The sequence below is a fragment of the Taudactylus pleione genome, unplaced genomic scaffold, assembly GCF_031769625.1.
Source record: "Taudactylus pleione unplaced genomic scaffold, aTauple2 ptg000556l, whole genome shotgun sequence".
NCBI lineage: Eukaryota > Metazoa > Chordata > Amphibia > Anura > Myobatrachidae > Taudactylus > Taudactylus pleione.
The window spans coordinates 25,102,825-25,125,174 of NW_028284958.1; the positions used below are offsets into that span (position 1 = coordinate 25,102,825).

Consider the following 22,350-nt stretch of genomic DNA (forward strand, 5'->3'; position numbering starts at 1 on the left):
GATTTATCAAATCTTGGAGAGAGATAACGCATACCTCCCAACATTTGATGATGGGAAGGAGGGACAGGTTGTGCGCCGAAGGCACGCCTGCCCAAAAATGGGGTGTGGCTTATGCTAAAGGGATGGAGTCTATGGAAAACAGGGCGAAGCCTCACAGCTTCCCCCTTTTTCGTCACTTTGGGGGCATGCCCAGCACTCTCCGAGATGCTGGGCAGCCCGTATACGAGAACAGATGCTGTGCGCGTGTGCACGGCATCTGTTCTCCTCCGGCACACCAGCTGCTCTGTTATGCAGAGCAGCAGTTTGTGCTCTCCCCAACTTCCCCCCCACTGTGGGACAGCGAGACAGTCCCATAAAAACAGGAGGTATGATAGAGTGGAGAAGTTGCTCATACCAGCCAATCAACTTCTAACTGTCATTTTACAGTCTGTGCGAGATAAATGTCAGAAACTGATTGGTTGGTAGCTATAAGCAACTTCTCCACTTTATCTCCCTCTGAGGCTTGTTAAATCTCCCCTATAGTAGTAACATTTGTCTCAAATAGTGAATAAAAAAAATAGTTGCAGAAGTTGGGTGAGGATCTCCCCCAAGGGTAATAGGTTCAGAGACCATAGTGGCTTAATACCTGTTATCTACTGGTTTTCTAGAGGAAGAGGTGGAGTTTGTTTTGATCAGGGCAGGAAGCTAGCCTAGAATTGTGCAGTGCAGTCCTCCTGCTCTATAGGGAGGTTACAGGTAAGATGTGTATAGGGATAGACCTGAGTGTACCTCCCACTGTTGCCATTATTATACTGTGCGCTTTGGGGCTCTGCACATATCTCCTGATTCAGAAATGCATACACACACTCTGTTTGCCTGTGCTGGATATGCTTGCCTCATGTGTTTTTCTTCTTATAATTGCAACATGACATTTAGAGGATCTTTTCATAGAAAATATTACCAGTTTGTGTATGTATACTGTGCTGGTAGTACTTCTGAATATGGTATGTGTTTATAATGTTTTACTTTTGCAGATGGAATATACATAGAGTATATCCACATGTCTGCATTTGGTGATTTGAAGCAAAGATACAGGAACTGTGTGAAAACCAAAATGAATCATTCACACTCCTGATACATTTTTTCATGTGTTGGTCACATGAATGTAAAAACACACATTAACTACCTGGCTCCTTTTCACAGTGTACGTAACCTGGCTTTTAAAGGCATTTTGAACATCAATTAGCTAATACTGAGCAGGTTATTGTCCACAAGAATGAAGTGGAAGAAGCAGACTACTAACTCATTGTGATAAGAAGCAGGGTAGGATGGCATGCTATACTGCAGGGGTTCCCAAACTTGGTTGTCAAGGCACCCTAACAGTCCATGTTTTAAGGAAATCCATTGTTGAGCACAGGTGGTTTGAGTCGTACCTCAGTCCTTTTTAATTTAACCATCTGTGCTCAGCCATGGATATCCTTAAAAGATGAACTGTGCCTTGAGGACCGTGTTTGGGAACCACTGCTATACTTTCTGGGAACACAGCTGTACCATTTACAAAATCATTCCCTATTGCGGTTTCTAAGCAACCCTGTAAAACAGGGTTGCTTAGAAAATTGTAATTTCTTGTGCCTGCGAAAAAGCGGTGTGCCTAGTCCAGGTGTAGCCAACCCTGGTCCACGAGAGCTACCAACAGTGCATGTTTTTCAGGTCTCCTCACAGAATCGCAAGTGAAATAATTAGCTCCACCTGTGGATCTTTTCAAATGTGTTAGTGAGTAATAAATACACCTGTGCCCCAGCTAGGTGGTCTGGAAAACGTGAACTGTTAAGCTGGCCACACACCAGACCAACTTACATCCAACCAGCCAACTTGTTGATTGGTTGGAATGAAAGTCTGGTAATGTATGGGAGTAAATGATGATCAGCAATTGGCTCCTAAATGCTAGAAAACAGATGAAAATGGTCGTTCAGACAAGTTTGTTAAATGTTTGATCTAAACTATTTGTTCAAGCAACAGTTTTGGTCCATTTTCCAGCGTTTGGGAGCAAATTGCTGATGGTATACCTTACCAGATTTTCATTCCAACCAATCAACTAGTTGGCTGGTTGGACAGATAATCTTTAGATGTGTGGCCAGCTTTAGTAGCTCTCGAGGACCGAGGTTGGCTACCCCTGGCCTAGTCCCTACAGAGGAGCTGATTTAGTGGTATTGTAGCAAAAGCTTTAGGAAAGGTAAGTAGTATTTGCATTAAAAATACATCTGGCACTAATAAACTTATTTGCTCATTCATGTTATAGTAAGCTGTTTGCGCAGTAATTAAGTTACTATTTTTTGTAAATAACCATATAGAGTTATGATTTTTATGCATTCTAATATATCTGCAGCACGTGAGAACTGCGTAGGTGAAATGTGCACCACCTAGTCTACATACACTGAAATTTTCTAACTGGTGGGGGAATGAGGCACTGACTTATGCCTGTTGCATGAGTGTGTCCAGATGGAAGGTTTTCTCCTCTCTGGTGAGGGAGATCTCGCACAGGTATGTCCTGATTTACTGGGCGTTTTTACACCATATGCCGCGAGATGCCCGGCACGAGACTGAGACACTGCGAGAGGAGCAGCGTACTGTATCCTTCTAGAAATGTTTGCGCAGACGCAGCAAATAACTTCTCACAGAGTACTAGAGTCGCTAGGCATCGACTTTTACTGCAGCTGCTCGCATCGGTGCCCTATTTATACAGATTCAGAGTTGGTCATACACAGATGTACCAATGTCGCATACCCAATTGATCAGTGTACGCTAGTAATGTAATTTTGTCGCTTCTGTGTGTTTTAAATATGCAAATAAGGCGCACATTTTTGAGAAAAAAAGCTGCTCAGCGTGGGACCTCACGATCCGAGAAGGGCTATTTGGCGCCACTGAGGCAACAGTCAAAAAGGACACACATGTAGATGTTTCATTGTCATTTTAGAATTTGATTGCATTCAATGGCCACAGCTTAGGAGCATTAAGGTGCTTCAGATATGATCGAAGAAAACATAAATCTGGAAACACCCTTAATATATTTTAGTGATTTGTCACAAAGGAAGAATTATTGTAAATTAAATTAACGATTTTCTCAAATGGAGCTCATAAATTAAATACAGCAGCTTATATCTGTATGATTGATGAGACTCCCCCCTCCACCACCTGATGAAGAATGAACTGATACAAATAGTAAAGCCATTAAATGTGTATTTGTGGAGACCATTTGACCATTTTCTTTCATGAAAAGTTCTGTATCAATGAGCAAATTAAAGATTTAAAAAGTACATTTAAGGACTTCACCCTGAAGTAATGTTTTCACCATCTGATATAATCCTGCTAAAAATGTACATTTTAATTGACCAATTATTTATGATAGAGGGAGCAGTACATGCTAGCGAGAGAGACTTATACCACTTTTCCTTCAAAAAGCCGGCTCCAACCAGGGACACTGGCTGGACCCAGGTTATTTCTCACGCGACCCGAGTCTTCCGGCGTGATGGTGGACGCTCTGAGATGAGGTCATCTTCAAGCCCTACTGTAGCCAGCCAATTCGCTGGTTTGAGGTATGACCCGTGTCATATCGTTTACAACAGATCATTACCTGGGTTGGATTCCCGTGTCACTTGACCTGGGTTATTTTTCAGAGGCTCTTTTCCACTGAGACACGACCCAGGTTGACCCAGCAATAACCAGGGCTATTGCGGCAGTGAAAGAGGGGTATAAGTAGAATACATCTACAAACTTTATCTGTTTATGGAAGTGGTCTTTATGGATTAATTTGGCCTGTATCCAGATTAACATTTTTCTTTTTATTATTTATTAGTATTCACTTGAACTAGATTAAAGTCTGCCTTAAACTTCAGACCAGATTGGTCCATCTCCATGTTAGAGTATTAGCTCCTACTGTATGATGCAGTTTCCTTCTTCCTGTCTGGGTTATGTTCCACCTCTTAGGAGACAGGGCACTGACAGGAAATCTGGATTAATTCTCTTCCCTATAGGTTGTCCTGCTTCTCAAATTTTTGATCAGCGCTAAGCATAGTTGGTGGGCACATGGCCTTGGTCCTTAGTTTAAGTTTTTATATTTTAGTTTTAATTTGTTTAACTTAACTTGCACTGCTAGGGGCTCTACTTAGTTGCCCACTGCACTGCAGAATAAAAGAGAAAACATATCCTATGATGCTTTATATGCACCTTCTTAGCTGTGATCAGTGCATGGTAGGAAGTGTGGCACAACCCATCCATCTACCTGATCACAATGCGGGATTCCCTTAACACCACCTCTGATACTGGTCTAAGCTGTAGGTTTTGTCGACTGTTCTTTCTCTCTACTATACACACTGTCTTGGCATCCAGCAGTCCACAATCCATTTCAGTATCTGGACGATCTATAGCAGCGTTTTTCAACCGCTGTACCGTAGGCAAACTAGTGTACCGCGAGCGGTTGTCAAGCGTGCTGCGGGGTCAGAACTGCTGGTCAGATCCGCATTTACTCTACTGCGGAAGGGGCAGTGCTGAGCTCTTCTTGGAGGCATGCTGCTGACAGGTCTGCACTGTGTGCACCCACAGCCAAAAAAATAAAAATCAAATTTTTTTTTATGTGGGATTTGTTTTTGTTTTTTTTGTGGAGGGAGCAATGTGTTTTTTGTTTTTCCTTTGGGGGACAGCCAATGGTTTTATTTTTTATGGGGAGCAATGTGATTTTTTTTATTTTTATTCTGTGTGGCCAGTCAATATGATTGTTTTTCCAGTTTGGAGAAATGTGTGTTTTTGGAGTTTTTTTCTGTGGGGGCCGATGTATGTGTTTATTTCTCTGGGGCCAATGTATGTATGTTTTGTATTCCTTGTGGAGACCAATGTATGTGTGTTTTGTATTCCTTGTGGAGACCAATGTATGTGTGTTTTGTATTCCTTGTGGAGGCCAATGTATGTGTGTTTTGTATTCCTTGTGGAGGCCAATGTATGTGTGTTTTGTATTCCTTGTGGAGGCCAATGTATGTGTGTTTTGTATTCCTTGTGGAGGCCAATGTATGTGTGTTTTGTATTCCTTGTGGAGACCAATGTATGTGTGTTTTGTATTCCTTGTGGAGACCAATGTATGTGTGTTTTGTATTCCTTGTGGAGGCCAATGTATGTGTGTTTTGTATTCCTTGTGGAGGCCAATGTATGTGTGTTTTGTATTCCTTGTGGAGGCCAATGTATGTGTGTTTTGTATTCCTTGTGGAGGCCAATGTATTACCCCTTTCAGACACACAATCTGGGAAATTTCCTGCTCAGACCCGGGAATTTCTCCTGTGCAAATTCCCAGGTATTTGGTCGAGACCCCCCTTTCACACTACAGAAATTCCCAGGTAGACCCCTTTCAGACAAGAGCAGGGTTTTTCTGCTTACCTGCCTCTCCTCTGCCGTCTGCTCCTCCTAGCCTATCCCCTCTCTGGCTGATGATGATGTCATCATTCAGCAGCCAAAAGCCGGCCAATCGTAATGCAGCTTTTTTTTTTTAATTATAATTTTTTTAACATTTATTTTAATTCCCTTGTGGTCCAGCGGGAGTGCGGGCGGCCCGCTGTGGCACAGCCGGCCGGTGCTGGGGGTGGTGAGCAGCAGCGCTGAGCATCCTATAGGACGCTCTGCGCTGTCAGCTCAAAACAGCAGCGCTGAGTGTCCTATAGGATGCTCTGCGCTGTCAGCTCAAAGCGTGTTCCCGGGTAGGTACCTTTCACACAGACATAAGACCCGGGAATTTTTTCACCGAGGCAGGCCAAACTCCCGGGAATCTCAGTATGTCTGAAAGGGGTATATGTGTGTTTGTACTCCTCCTGGAGGCGAATGTAGCGTACTGTTTTTTTTTGTTTGTTTATTTTTTTATGTGGGAGCCACTATGTATGTTTTTTCATAGGTCGCACACGCCATGTTGCCCAATGGTGTGCCTTGGCAATTTTAAAGTCTTGTGTAGTGTGCCTCGGGTTGAAAATCACTGATGTATAGGGAGGAAAGTAGCGCATTCCATTTCCCTAAGATGGTGAGTAACTCACTTGGTCTTTCCTGTTTTATGGAAGTAACTTTCTCCTTCCTTGCGCAGTGTGAAGTGCAGACATGGGAATCGCCATTCTGCTCCACCTTCTATTCCACGGGAGCTCTCCTTGGGCATGGGAATCACCAGCCAATCCAGTCTACTACAGTCAGCCTTCAGCAACTCAGTCTGTTTGGAGGACAAAGGTGCCAGCTGATGGACACTGACTCCTGCTACTCATGGATCTGGATAGCCTAGGAAATAATTTGCAGGGCTCAGCGCCAGTTTTCTAGTTTGTCGTCTTTATAGAACACAACAGAGTAATGTTTGAATGTGATGTTTTCTGCTAGGGTGCAAGATGTCTCACTCCCAGGAACCAATGTTTAAGAAAAAGGGTGCCAATCGTCTCGCCATGGTGGTATACAATTATAGCTGCTCTTAGTGTTGACATTGTACTGCCTCCTAGGGGGTGGGGCTGAACCCATTCTGTCTGTCCCTCTAATGTATTAGAGAAATGTATTCAGCTGTAACTATAAAACTGTAATATTTAATGTACTGTACCTATATTTCAAGGATGTATTTCCCCCCACTAGCCCGTTCACTCCCCATCATGAGGACACTTCCTGTGGGACGGCCTGTACCCCAGCCTCAAAAAAGAGCCCTTAATATAATTCTCTGTGGAACACAGAATGACATGAATTGAAACATACAGGTATGTCAAATATTTCAAAAGTATTAATCGTTATGGTGTTCACATGCATCAACTCAGACATTGGGGTGAAAGTAATTGTAAACTAAAACTATTGATTAATTACTAACAAGCAATAAAAGTTGTTGGTTAAAACAGCTGGAAGTCGAATAGAACGGGATAAGTTCAGTATCTAGCCACAGGGGATACCCGTAATCCCGACATCCGTCAGAATTCCGGCGCTGGCATCCCGAAAGTAAGTAGCTGGGTTGGGGGTAGGGTTAGGGTTATGCACTAGGGGGAGGTTTAGGGTGCGGGGAGGCGGAGGGTTAGGCACTAGGGGGGAGGTTAGGTTCAGGCACCGGGGAGGATTAGGATACCTACTGACAGGTAACCCTGTGGGGATGCCGGCATCGGGATTTTGACCGCTGGGATCCCGAGTGCCAGCTTCCCGTGCCCATCCCAAAAGAACATGTTAATACCCCATTAACAGAACTTTCTTTCATGGAGAGTAAAATTGTGTAAAATCTTTTTTTTTATTGTGTTACTGGTATTTGTCAGCAGTACCCATCACTAGGTCACAAAGGAGTGCCCGACGATTAAACATTATCCTTTTACTATGCACAAAGAATGAAAGAAAAAAGAAACCAAAGCCATCACGCCCAAAGAAAAAATGTGTATAAAATGCAGTCAGCGTACAGATGTCTGTAAAGCTAACATATGCCACTTTTACCTAAAGCACAGTACTACTAACTACTGACCTATAGTGTGAAACACATTTTATTTTTTTAGATGATTGATTTTATTTACTAGATGAATTCTGGCAAGAAATATGTTTTGCAAAGTATGATTTCAATAGAATTTGTTAAATAGAATTAAAGGCTCAATTTCTAATCGGTAGGTCAGTGGCTGCGTACTGTATTGTTGCCTATTACAAAACACAGTTCCTCTGCAATTAATCTTTCTGGGTCCCTTGGGGCCTCTGCAAATTCTCTATTCGTAGGCCTTGCTGCCAGGGGTTCCAGTAATATGCACAGCCATCTATATATAGCTTGATAAACCGGTTTAAGCCTCTGTATCTATAGAGGTTTATAAGTGCGGAAGGTAGGGTAAGGCCAGGGAAATCTCTAGGGCTTTTCATATATTAAATACCTACGTATAGTGCACAAGGCATTAGGATGAAATACTTTTTGATATTTGACATGTTCACTACATTACAATCATTTTAATCCTCTTACAGGCATTTGCAACATTGTCGCTGATTGGTTATCCTGTTTGTAAATTCAGATCTCATTAGGGGTATATATCTGTATGCCCAGGAGGTTCATCTTACAGTGTCTTCTGCTATTTTGCCCCCAATGTAAGCTAAGTGCTGTCATTTTGTTGTGAGGACAGCGATGCTTGGTACAGACAGAATTTCAGTAGCTAGTGGGTGGCAAAGGCGGAGCTCATTGGAATGCAGGGAATGTGTGGTAATAATCCATCCAATATAATAAAAAGAACTCTCTGATGACTTCTGACAGTTGCATTAAAGTGTGATATGTGCAGGCGACTCCATTGGGAGCTGCGGACACGTTTGCATCAGACAGTTGTGTGTGATTTTTGACGTGTAGTAAAATTTGGCTCTCGCTTTATGGGTGGTGTCACACGAGTGCTTGTATCACTGGAGTTTTTTTTAAAAACGGACAGCAGCATTTTGGACAAGTGTGCAAAGTGCTTGATATAAATGCTTTCTAAGGGATGTAGTCACCATCCCGGCGGTCCCATTATTATATGACACGGTCACACGGAGCGTTGTAGGCACTCATTACAACTGTGAGGTGTGGGAAAATGCTGTACTTTGCAGAAAAGCTATAAATAATAGCCGTGAGCACTTCTGACACTGGGAAAGAGCTAGTCTGGAAAGCACCCATGTGCAATACCCTATAGGTGTGAACAATTGGCAGGTATTACCCCATCCACCTTCTCTATTTATACTAATAGTATATAACATAAAGACATGGTAATGCTTTTGGTGGAATTAGTGTTACCAGGTTACAAGGTCGGATACACAGGATTTTCTATTACAGACTCCTGCCTCAACCTGCCCTGGACATGTATAATCACATGGAGAGTCACTGAAAGTTTGTTTCCCTTTGTTCCCAAACCTCCTATACATTTATCTAGAACCAAACCCGTTATTTCATCATGTAACGGAATTTAGTGATTGGAGAATTCCGCTTCTAGGACAAAGGTTAGATGTATGTGTCCTCATGTCTGTGTATAAGGAGGAGGTGATGGGTATGTGTACTGATATCCTATGTATTAGGAGGAGGTGAGAGGTATGTGTCATGATATCTGTCTATAAGGAGAAGGAGAGATGTATGTGTCCTTATGTCTGTATAATAAGGAGGTGAGTGGTATGTGTCCTGAGGTCTGTGTATATTCAGAAGGTAAGAGATGTGTCCTGATGTCCTGTGTATAAGGAGAAGGTGAGAGGTATGTGTCCTGATCTCTGTGTATAAGGAGGAGTTTAGATGTATGTGTCCTGATATATGTCTATAAGGAGGAGGTGAGAGGTATCAGGACACATACCTCTCACCTTCTCCTTATACACAGGGCATCAGGACACATCTCTTACCTTCTGAATATACACAGACGTCAGGACAAGTCTCTCTCACCTCCTTATTATAAACAGACATAAGGACACATACCTCTCACCTCCTCCTTATAGACAGATATGTGTCCTATGTCCTGTGTATAAGCAGAAGGTGAGAAGTATGTGTTCTGATGTCTGTGTATGACGAGGAGGTGAAAGGTATGTGTCCTGAAGTCTGTGTATAATCAGAAGGTAAGAGATATGTCTCCTGATGTCCTCTGTATTAATGAGATGTACAGTATGTGTCCTGATGTCTGTGTATTAGGAGGAGGTGAGAGGTATGTGTAATGATATCCTGTGTATTAGGAGGAGGCGAGAGGTATTTGTCTTGATGTCTGTGTATTAGGAGGAGGGAAAAGGTATGTATCCTGATGCCTGTGTATTAGGAGGCGGCGAGATGTATGTGTCCTGATGTCTGTATATAACAAGGAGACGATGTGTGAATGTCCTGATCTGTCTGTGTATAACAAGGAGGTGAGAGAGTTGTCCTGATGTCTGTGTATAATCAGAAGGTAAGGGATGTGTCCTGATGTCCTGTGTATTAGGAGGAGGTGAGAGGTATGTGTCCTGATGAAAACGAGGCCTGTATCCTTATTCCTCTGTGTTAGCAAGGGGTTTGGGAACAGTGCTGTTTCCAGTAGTAGAAGTATGGTGGTATATGGTGGTATGCCATGCTGCCACTACTTCTGCTTTTATTGTAAAATGTTCAGATTCCATTCACTTACATTTATATACTGCCACTTCTAAATTTCCACTGTCTGTTTATTATAAAACTGTACTTTTAAGTCTATTAGTTGGCTATAAGAGGTTGGTGGTGTATTAAGAAAAGACAAGAGGCCTGTGGGGGTCATTCAGACCCGCTCGCGAGCGGGTCGATGTTCCCCACTGCGCATGCGCATGACGGAGGGAGCTCCGTCGTGCGCATGCGTGAGACCCGGGGAGCGACTGGCTTTCCATCGCTCCGGGTCTCGCACCAAAGGGGGTGCTGATGTTGATTGACAGCACGCCCCCTTTGGTGGGCGTGCCGGGACGTGCCTGCCAGACGGAGGCGTTCCCATGGGAACGCCTACTGTCTGAAGCCAGCCCCACTGACATCACTAGTGACATGTGGGAGAGCCAAAATCACTCCAGGGCTTGTGGCAGGGAGACCCTACCGCAGGGTCTCCGTCGCAAGTCCGATGGTCGTGATGGTCAAGACCATCGCGACCATCTTTTTGGCCGCTCGCATATGCTGTGGGTGGTTACCCACAGCTACACGAGCGGCCAGGAGGCCGCTCCATTTTCATGGAGGAGGGCCCTGATTCAGAGCGAGCTCTCTGGTCAGAGCGTTCGGCTCTGAATCAGGCCCAGTGTCCTGATAATTGTGCATTAGGAGGAGGCCAGATGTCTATACTGAGGTCTCTTACTTACTATGTACATGGAGAGGCGGGGATAAGTCTACATTAGGTGGCAGTGGTGTTGCCCATGTATTAGGAAAAGATTAGACTAATTGCAGGCACAGAAACAGGCAAATCTCAGGTGCACAACTCCAAATTATTGATATATAAATGCAATAAAATTTTGCAATCATTAGAGGTTTTTAGCTTAATCATGGCCAAGGTTTTGGGCCTACCCTCCATATCCAGGTAACCTCTTTAGGGTAGGTCCCTAACATACTAGGGTTCAAATCCAGAGCACAGGACTCCCCCCAAACTGGCCCAGCTAAGTTGCCCCAGCGCACCGCCATAGTAAGAAAAGTGCAGTGTAAAAGATAGTTAAGAGCTGCCACAGATGCATATAAAGAATGAAAATAAAAAAGTGAAATACATGTATAATAAACAAACAGTGAAGGATTAAAATGTGTTGTAAAAGAATAATGGGCCTGATTCAGAGCCGCTCGTAAGCGGCCGCTCGTTCGTTCCTTCCGATGTTTGCCCAACTGTGCATGCGTATGGATCATAATACGCATGCGCGAACCAGTCAGTGCGGCCGAAAATCGTTTGTTCGCTAAATAGCGAATGCCTGCTAATATGAGTGACAGAAGGAGGCGTTTGTGGGTGGTAACAGGGGAAGGAGCTTGTAAACGGGGAGTGGAGATCCGAACGCAGGCGTGCTTAAAGGTCAAAACGGGCGTTTTATGGGTGTGCATAATTAATACAGCAGCGTCATTGACCACGTCACTGGGTTATTTTATAGTCAGAACTGCTCGCAAGATTGTGGTAGGAAAAACCAACCACAAGAATAGCGAACAGTTCATACCCTGGTCGATGTACTCGATTAATCTAATAAATAGCGGACATGACGTAGGATGCGAGCGGCCAGGGGCGTAGTTATCCAAAAAACGACCGCAAGTTTTGTTCGCTCGTCCAGACATAGAGGCGTGAACAGACCACAAAGAGCGAACGGTTCATTTGAATAGCCACCCCCTTTTCCTGAACGACCGTCTGCAAATTGCGTCCGGCTCTGAATCAGGCCCAATGTGTTATAATGCGGTGCCCTGAAACAGATCAACCAAAGCAATCCAGGGGGACCCACGCCCCAAAAATTAACCAAAATTGCACTACAGTATATAACTTGTAGGACTTACCTAGAATTGTGCCTAATACTAGTGTGCATATACATTACCAGACTCCGTGCTTTTAAGCCAATAAGGAAGGGGTGCTTTATTATAAGGGTGAAGTCTGAATGGATGTTACTAAAGTGGTTACAGCTGTTATAAAAAAAAAGTCATTTTTTAGCTCTCATTAAGCAGTAACCTTATTGTAAGCGCTGCAGAATAAGCTGGTGCTAATAAAAATATGTTATTAAATAATTGTTATTAAACAGTTCCCTATGACTTTAGGCACTTCAATCATCTAAATAACTTCTCCCTCTTTCAATCAGGAGGACTATGTAGAATGTATCCACTCTCAGGAGATGTCTGTGGAGGTACTTTTATTCCCAAAGAGCTAGCAATTTATTTTATTTTATTGAGCTTTATTCAGGGTATTATTATCAAATGAACCAAATACGATGAATCAGACCATCTCGGCTCTACAGCAATAAAGTTACAGCATTAGATGAAGTTTAATGTGATATTTTAGGGGTTAATTAGAAGATGATGTGACTTTTAAGGCCCCCATACATCAGCAATTGATTGCAGCAATCGTGCAATTTGCAATCGATTGTGTATAAAATTTTTTTCCCTTTTTCAATCGATTGTGTCAATTCTGCAATCGATTGAAAAAGGGAAAGATTTTTATACACAATCAATTGCTGATGTATGGGGGCCTTTAGGTCTGTGTGTCCAGCCGATTGTGCAGCTCACCTGTCAGTAGTAGAAGAGTCCAGGCAGTAATGAGCACTCTCCAGTGGTCCATGCTCCAGGCTCTCATTCTGTCAGTGATGATCCCTCTGCCAGACTGGTAGCTGGAGAAGCTGCCACTTTCCCACTTCAGTCTCCGCTATTCCCTGGCTCCCAAACTTTGGCTTTTCATAGCAGACTGAGGAAGTGGGAGGACCAGACTCTAGTAGGAGGTGTATGTGTTGCAGAGGACAGGACAAGAGCAAAATAGTGGGCTGTAAGGGGGCATTAATCATATGGTCATCAATAAGAGACAAACAGAGGTATTCAATATGAAATGGTTAACTTGTTACTCGTTAACTCGTTAACCTGGCAAAGTTAACGTTTCATATCAGAGTTTTTTTCTGCGTAAGGGTATGGTGCGCGCTCCCGCTTATCCCCGTATTCAATATCAAATTAATGAAAACGGGAAACTCCGAAGTTGGATTTCCGTAAAGTTACGAATTTTTCCTTAAAATAATTGTAAGACCCCCCTAAAGTTGTAAAAACATGGGGGAACACTTGGGTACCCCCGTTTTAGCCTTTAATTGAAAGTTGGGGCTTTAAATAGCCGCAGCAGGTGTTTTTTTCCCGACATTGTCGATGCAGAAGAGCACTTAGGTTATTTTTTTCGTTTTTTTAAGTGGTCCCATCAAATTTGGGGTACATGAAAATGGGTACTAGCAGGGCTGCCATCAGAAATTTTGGGGCCCGGTACTGACAAAATAGGCAGGGCCCCCCGGGGTATAGGGCAGACTTGGGTGGATAATGTGGGTGGAGCTACTTCGGGGATGGTACCTCAATTGGTGTGTAAATCAGGGATGGCTAGACATGGTGGAGGGGGGGGCACAGGGTAGAGAAGACTGGATATTAATTGGGGGGCACAGGGCAGGGAAGTGGATTGGGGTGGCAAAGGGCATGGAAGGATGGTTTGGTCTGGGGGGGGAAAGGGCAGGGAAGGCCGGCTGGACTAGGGGAGAGGCAGGGCAGAGAAGTCTTGCTGGCTGGCTAGACATAGGGGTGCCGCAGGGAAGACTGGCTGGACTAGGTCAGAGAAGACATGCTGGTTGGCTGGACTAGAAGGGGGAGGTAGTACAGGGAATGCTGGCTGGACTGGGGGGGGTGGGCAGGGAAGGAAGGCTGGCTGCACTGGGGGGTAGGCGGGGAAGGATGGCTGGCTGGACTGGGGGGGTAGGCAGGGAAGGATGGCTGGCTGGACTGGGGGGGTAGGCAGGGAAGGATGGCTGGCTGGACTGGGGGGTAGGCAGGGAAGGATGGCTGGCTGGACTGGGGGGTAGGCAGGGAAGGCTGGCTGGACTGGGGGGGTGGGCAGGGAAGGCTGGCTGGACTGGGGGGGTGGGCAGGGAAGGATGGCTGGCTGGACTGGGGGGGTGGGCAGGGAAGGATGGCTGGCTGGACTGGGGGGGTGGGCAGGGAAGGATGGATGGCTGGACTGGGGGGTAGGCAGGGAAGGATGGCTGGCTGGACGGGGGGGTAGGCAGGGAAGGATGGCTGGCTGGACTGGGGGGGATGGGCAGGAAAGGAAGGCTGCACTGGGGGGGTGGACAGGGAAGGAAGGCTGGCTGCACTGGGGGGGTGGGCAGGGAAGGCTGGCTGCACTGGGGGGGGGCAGGGAAAGAAGGCTGGCTGCACTGGGGGGGTGGGCAAGAAAAGAAGGCTGGCTGCACTGGGGGGGTGGGCAGGAAAAGAAGGGTGGCTGCACTGGGGGGTGGGCAGGAAAAGAAGGCTGGCTGAACTGGGGGTGGGGGGGTGGGCAGGAAAGGAAGGCTGGCTGCACTGGGGGTTGGGCAGGAAAGGAAGGATGGCTGGGAAGGAGAGGGCTTAGGGAAGGCTGGCTGTATTCAAGTAGGGGCAGAAGACAGGTCCAACACAAACATACACTTACCTGAGAAAGGGGCCAGGGAGGCAGCGGCGCAGAATGCATCAGGCGGCAGCCGGAGAAAAATCATCTGCGTTGCAGTATTAGATGTATGGAGCCAGCTGTGATTGGCTCGCGTAACGGCAGCCAATCAGGAGCAGCCACTTTTGATTGGCTGCTGTTCCGCAAGCTGTGATTGGCTCGCGGCCAGCTGTATACTATTGAGCTGGCCGCGAGCCAATCACAGCTCGCGGAACGGCAGCCAATTAGGAGCAGCCGCTTCTGATTGGCTCGCGACCAGCTGAATACAATTGAGCTGGCCGCGAACCAATCACAGCTCGCGGAATGGCAGCCAATCAGGAGTGGCTTCTCCTGATTGGCTGCTGCGGCCGGCTCCATAGTAGTGCAAATGCAGCAGCGCCGATGCTCTTCCTCGTCGCTGCCACCCGAGCCCCCTATCTCTCCGGGCCCGGGACAGGAGGCCCGGCAGGCCCCCCCTGATGGCGGGCCTGGGTACTAGCATATTTTGATGTCCCTAAAGTAAATTCTGCATTTGTGCACCTGCCGCTATAAATCTATTCTAGAAAACATCTGCCGCATACATGCAGAATATCCCTGAACCTATTTCCCTATTGTTTAACAATTTTTCCCATTTTTTTTTTTTTGCACCCCAATTTTCAAATTAATTTTTGGTGTGTCCCTATTTTTTTTTTCAACTTTTTTTGACACAGTTCTTTTTTAGATGTCAATCTCAGGAGTGCAGGCTATTTTTTTTAAGCCTGCACCCCTAAACCCCAATTCTGCACTTTTTTTCGACACCTATTCAATGGTGAAAAGTTATCCCCGTTTTTTATCAAAGACTTTTCAAAACTGCGATAAGTCTTTGAAATTGAATACGGTGTAAAAGTCAAACCTGCGATAATGACGTCAAAAGTGCGATATTAACGCAAAAACGATGTTATCGCTCCCATATTGAATACCCCTGAAAGAATGTGAACCCTTCTAGTGTGACCCCTTTAATAGACCCATGAGTCAGATCATATACAGAGATGAAGGACTACTATTTCAGCTTCTGTGTTGCAATGCTTTGGATACCTGCTTATTTTTTTCTTTTTCTTTCTTTTTGTCTTCTTGGCAAAAATCTCAAAGGGATCTGTAGTCTGATTCAGTGTCAGTCTGAGTTATAAACCGTCTTCACATTTGGCAGCATCTTATTACACAATAACATTTCTGGTGTAAGAGCTGGTGCAATAATATAATACAGGTTGAGTCTCCCATATCCAAATATATGGCTCTTTACAGGTGCATGAAAAGGGAGGGGTTAATCAAGAGAGGAAAAAGGTAAAAATGTTCCCCCAGCACTCTGCAAAGGGCCAGCAATGAGATTTGAGTAGTACATGATAATAGAAATACAGAGATCAGTTTGCATATATTTTCAAATATATTTTTTTATGCCACCGGGCCGCATCAAGGTTCTTTTGTTCTGGTGGTTCCTAATGTTACGTGATAATAGCACCCACTTTGGGTCATATAATTGTATCCTGTTAGGCTATACGATAATAGTACATGCATTAATATATCTAATTTGAGAACCAACTCACCTGGAGGAACCCAAAAATCCTCCAAATGGCACTACATGAAGTAGCACACCCTCCAAATGCTGGTTCCATCCATGCCTCTCAGAACAGTAAAGGCTCATAGACACTGGACGATGTGTGTATGAGCCAATATTGGCAGCGGGGGGGCCCGGCAGGTGTGCCGGCATCTCAGTGCATACACACTTGCTGATGCCGGCAACAAGGAACGACGGCGTGGGTGGGCGACATGGCATTCAGCAGCATGGCATTGTTAATGATATTCCCAGAATTGGCTGCATGTTCAGCCGACTGGAGATATCATTAACGATCCGCAAGAGCGCACATCTTTTGTCTGTAAGGTACACACATTGGTCTATATGAATGACATATCGTTGATCGTTAGGTAGGTCCCTAACATCCTAGGGTTCAAATCCAGAGCGCAGGACCCCCCCAAACTAGCCCAAGTGGTTAAGATATATAGAAGGTGGCTGGGTTCCAATGCAAGCACAAGTGATACAGACAATATCTGATGCACTTGCCTTTGCTACGGATTCTGGGGTCTATTTACCAAGCCTTGAATGGAGATAAAGTGAACAGAGATAAGGTACCAGCAAATTATCATCAATAATTTGGAGTTGTGCACCTGAGATTTGTCTGTTTCTGTGCCTGCAATTAGTCTCATCAGGCAGCACCTCCCATTATATATATTCAGGGTGTGCAGTCCAGGAATTTTTCCCATATACTCCATTTAATGTGTTTAATTGCACACCTGAGGGAAAGGAGACGACCCCAGTCTGGATTAGCACCCTTCCTTATTGGTTTAAAAGCATGGAGTCTGGTAATGTATATGCACACTGGTATTAGGCACAATTCTAAATAACTCCTACAAGTTATATACTGTAGTACAACTTTGGTTCATTTTTGGGGCGTGGGTCCCCCTGGATTGCTTTGGTTGCTCTGTTTCAGGGCACCGCATTATAATACATTATTCTTTTATAACACATTTTAACCCTTCCCTGTTTGTTTATTATACATGTATTTCACTTTTTTATTTTCATTCTTTATATGCAGCTGTGGCTGCTCTTAACTGTCTCTTTTACACTGCACTTTTCTTACTATGGTGGTGCCCTGGGGCAGCTTAGCTGGGCTAGTTTGTGGGGGTCCTGCGCTCTGGATTTGAACCCTAGTATGTTAGGGACCTACCCTAAAGAGTTTACCTGGATATGGTGGGTAGGCTCATAACCTTGGCCATGATTATGCTAAAAACCTCTATTGATTGCAAAATTTTATTGCATTTATATATTATCAATAATTTGGAGTTGTGCACCTGAGATTTGTCTGTTTCTGACATTTTATGAGTCAGTTTGAACAGGGCATGATTGTGGACATTCAACATTCCTTGATCATATACCGTGGACAGTGCAGTGGCCGACCACAGGTGCTTAATGATCGTGACCAGCGGCGTCTGGCCAGAATTGTCCCTGGTAACAGACAAGCGACATTGGCTCAAATCACATCCACATTCAATGCAGGCGGTACCAGACACCGATCCAGCAGTTCAGGGCAGCGTTCTTTAGCTTCCATGGGATATGGAACGACACTGGACATAGCTCCTCACCTGAGCTCATGACATAATCAATTGGACACTGGAGGATTGGCAACAAATGGCGTGGTCCGATGAGTCATGGTTCCAGTTGTTTTGGACTGATGGTAGGGTTCGGGTGTGCTGCAGACCCCATGAGGTCATGGACCCTAGTTGTCAACATGGCACCGTGCAGGCTGGTGGTGGTTCCATAAAGGGTGTGGGGTGTGCTCACGTGGCATAGGTTGACCGGTAACCGCATTGTTGTGCATTGCTTAATGACCATTTGCAGCCCTTAATGGACTTCATGTACCCCCACAACGATGGAATATTCCAGCAGGAGAATGCATTGTGTCATCTGTCAACTGTCCAGAATTGGTTTGAGGAGCATTCTGGAGAGTCACCACAAACGTTTTGGCCAACATGAACGCAATCAAGCATTTATGGGTCGTGGTGGAGAGGTCCATTTGCACCCAAGATCATGCACCTACAAATATCAGGGAGCTGTTGGAAGCTATCTAGATGGCATGGGTCACCAACGGGCTAGAAAGGGGACCTACACGATACTAGTCATCTATCCCATGACTTGTCACTTCAGAGTATAAATCATTACTAGCAGGCTGAAGAAACACACCAATGCAAAAAGGCAATCACCAAGTGTTGCGCAATTGGATATTTATTCTTTTATTACTGAAATAAAGTTATGTTTGAGCTTATAGTGGCTCATAAGTCGAGGGGCAAAATTCTAAGTATACAATACCCACACATATATATATCTACGATCCAAGAAATAGATCCAGCCAAGTTTAAATATACTTTACTTGGATAAGTATAAAATGTATACAGTACATATGTATTTAACTAATTGCTTATTTCACTTAACCACTTACCATTTCTTTTAAGGCAGTGTTGGGGGATCAAGGCAAGAAAACCATTTGTTAGTCGGAAACGCCATTTACTGGTTGCCTAAGATGTTACCATGTTACCATCTAACAGGATGTTACTATGATATAGAATCTGGAAACACGATCTGAATTTAATGTTTTGGTTACATAGCTGATCTGTCAGCGTCCTAAAGCTGGGTACACACTAAACCACGCATGTACCCATCGATGCGACAGACGATCCCCTCCTCTGCCGATGGGCCGACATATCAGGAGGCCCGTGGACACTGGTCAATCCAGTGCCCGACCTCCGGATATGAGTCTCCCCCCCCCCCCCCCCCCCCCTCCCCGGCTGCATACCGCTGCATGGGGTAATCAGCCGCATCGTCTGAATGGACCACATGTAGAATAGATCAGACGATGCGACTGACGACCGCACGGGAGCATTACATGATATAGTGCATACACACATGATTTTAACGATTTGTCGTTCTGATGCGTGGGAATCTGCCAAATCGTTAACAAAATCATGTAGTGTGTAGGGGCCTTAAGGGCTATTTCACACTTGTTGGTTTTCACCGGGTGGCACGCTCGTATAGCTGTTGGTCACCACCCACAGCATATACGAGCGTGCAACAAGATGGTCGCGATGGTCTTGACCATCGCGACCATCGGACTTGCGAGGGAAACCCTGCGGTCGGGTTTCCCAGCCGCAAGCCCAGGAGTGATTTTGGCTCTATCAGAGCCCAAATCACTCCCACTGACATCACTAGTGATGTCAGTGGGGCCGGCTTCAGACGGTAGGCGTTCCAATGAGAACGCCTCCGTCTGGCAGGCACGCCCACCAAAGGGGGCGTGCTGTCAGTCAACATCTACAGCACGCCCCCTTTGGTGCGAGACCCCGAGCGATGGAAAGCCCGTCGCTCGCCGGGTCTCGCGCATGCGCACGACGGAGCTCCCTCCATCATGCGCATGCGCAGTGGGGAACATCGACCCACTTGTGAGCGTACTGCCGCTCGCGAGTGGGTCTGCATGACCCCCTTTGTACCCATTGGCTCTCCTCTCTAGACACACATTTTTTATGTCCCTCTCTTTAACAATTTGGTAATGGAACCTGGAAATTATGTCTTGAGATTGGCTTGATTGTAAACCTCTTTGACATATCACCCTGTGACCTAGGTTGAAAACATTTTGAGCATCGAGTCAATATTTTAAAGGAATATACTCAGGTATTCCCCTAATTATTTGGTTGTAGCTAATACATAAACCTCGATTATTCAGATGATCCAGGCATTTTTGGATTTCTCCTTATTCCTAAACTAGCAGAGTGACTGTGGTATAAATGCTGTCAAATGCCTCTTTATTATCCTTAGAGATGTAAGCTAGCTGCCACAAATACAAGAGCCAATTTCTGTTCTGACCACCTTTTATATATCTTTTGCTCCAGGACCTGAAAGTCCTGTTTCAGGTCCTGAAGGTGATGTGCAGTTATTCTCTGCTGATAGTTGGAGAAGCTCAAATGTAGTTACATTGTGATTGCATTGATTACAATTGTAGGAGGACAAAAGATGTGGTAGGCTGAGGAGCTGTGTAGAAATGCTATATAGTACTTTGAGTTAGAGATTTTTTACCTTGCTTTTCCATGTCCTTCTTTGTTGTCTCTCTTGGCTTACCCCATTTAACCTGTTAAGAAGTTTGCCGTGTCAGATATACATCACTTCATAATACAATATTCTTCTTCTAGACACATTTCCTCCTTAGTAAGCTGATATTTATAAGAGCATGGGTGCTTACATCTCAGTAAGTGTTGAGCTGGGGTGGCCTAGTGCTGACAAGACCCCAGAGGAGTTGACCCCACAGTACTGGACCTCAGGCTGGGTCATCAAGAAGCCACTGCTTGCTGGAGGCCATTATATCCCGCTGAAACTTACTTTTTATTGCACTCACCCAGGCAAATAGTTCTAAAGGCCATTGTAATGGGTGAACTTGGTCTGGTTAAACAGCTTACACTGGGCCAGTTAGAGGAGAAACAGTTGCGACGCCAATCAAAATGATTAACAAAGATAACTATATGAGAAACTTGAGACCAAAGGTATTATTAAGACCAAGCCAATAGATCAGTGATTCCCAACCTCTGTCCTCAAGGCACACTAACAGTCCTGGTTTTAGTAATATCCATGCTAAAGCACAGATGGTTAAATCAAAATAACGGAGGTACTAATTAAGTCACCTGTGCCCAAGTATGGCTATCCTTAAAACCTGGGCTGGTAGTGTGCCTTGAGGACCGTAGTTGGGAACCCCTGCAATAGATGGTCGTATGAGTTTATTATTTGCAAGTTATTTAATTTTGAGTGAATACCCAAAATGTGTCCATTGGGTATGAACCCCAGGGGTTGTTCTGCTACTCTCCCAGAACCTATAGGAGGCTCCCAAATTTTCAGGTAGCGCCCTCGAAAAGTAAGCATTTCTCCCGCATCCCGCGCACTTCCTAGTGAATTGGGCAGAATGGGGAGAATCTTACCGGGAATCCGCGATCTGTTGGGAGAGGGCAGAGCTTAATGATGCAATTCTATTTTAATTGCATAATTTGGATCCGCATCCTATTCAAATGTGCGCGATTTGATGCATTTTATCATGAGTGGGTGGGGCCTAATGATGTTATAGCCCTGCCCCGCCCTCATCACTGCCCACCTGCTTCTACTCTCCCGGGCTTCTCCCAAAGAGCACTTTTCCAATGTCTGTAAGTATGCATCTATCTCTTCTCCTAATGCACAGACACAATTCTACTAATACACAGGCTTATTATGAATCAGACCTCTCTTCTTCTAATATACGTTATGCAGTTAGTAAGTCACCATTAGAATGTTGACATTTACAAAGTCGCCATTAATGTCAACATTGACAGAATATTGATGCCACAAACCCAGTTCCAAGGGTATATGTTTAGGAAGCCGGCGGACGGAATGCCGACCGCCGTCTTCCAGACAATTTAATCCCGACAAGGGACGAATGACAGGCGTCTAAATCTAGACGCCTGTCATTTTATCGACGCCGGGAGACTGGCGCCCGGCATCCCAAACGAGATGATGCCTGGCACCGCAGCGGACAGCCGTTTGGGGGGGGGAGGGTTAGGTTTAGGGCTCCCGGGGGGGGGGGGGAACAGGGTTAGGAACCCCCCCAGGAGGTTAGGGTAGGGGAAGGGAGGGCACTAGCTTTATCCTGTGTGACATAATTGTTTTTTTAAATTATTAACACTATCTGGTCTGCTTACAGAAATGATTACACTACTCAGTATCACTCCCACGCACTATTAATTTTCCAAATATAACTGCCAACACTTAAGGTGCATACACACGTAACGATTTTTTGAACGATTTGTCGCTATTGTTCAATCGTTCAAAAAATCATTCAGTTTCCGGGTTATAACGATGAACGATAATCGTTCAAGCGCGCTACCGTTTGTAGTTCATCGTCCATTTCAGACTGTCCAACATAACGATTTTCATTAAGGGAAGGAACATTTTTCATTCATCGTTGTAAAAATCGTTCATTACACTTCAAAAAATCGTTCACTTTTTCAAGGGAAAATCTGTCAAAAAATCTGAGATAATCTGACAGAAAATAGTTGGTTACAAAATGGATACATGTGTATGCACCTTTTAGCCTTAATCTCTCCCTACAATGACAATTAAATCCCAGCTATTTTTACCCAAATAATAGCTAATATATATATATATATATATATATATATATACATACATTAATGTATGTATGTGTAT

General features: G+C 44.9%; 1 protein-coding gene across 6 annotated transcripts in view; it reads left to right on the forward strand.

The window, feature by feature from the left end:
- The first annotated feature begins 657 nt into the window (after positions 1 to 657).
- The window catches only part of PAQR5 (progestin and adipoQ receptor family member 5), a 47,307-nt gene continuing 25,614 nt past the window's right edge, over positions 658 to 22,350 (forward strand). For 2 of the 6 annotated variants that reach the window (XM_088452788.1, XM_088452796.1), the window contains exons 1-2: positions 658 to 735; positions 6,616 to 6,734. The gene's annotated coding sequence lies outside the window, so the exon portion shown is untranslated. The other 4 variants (XM_088452789.1, XM_088452793.1, XM_088452791.1 and 1 more) reach the window with 4 other exon arrangements.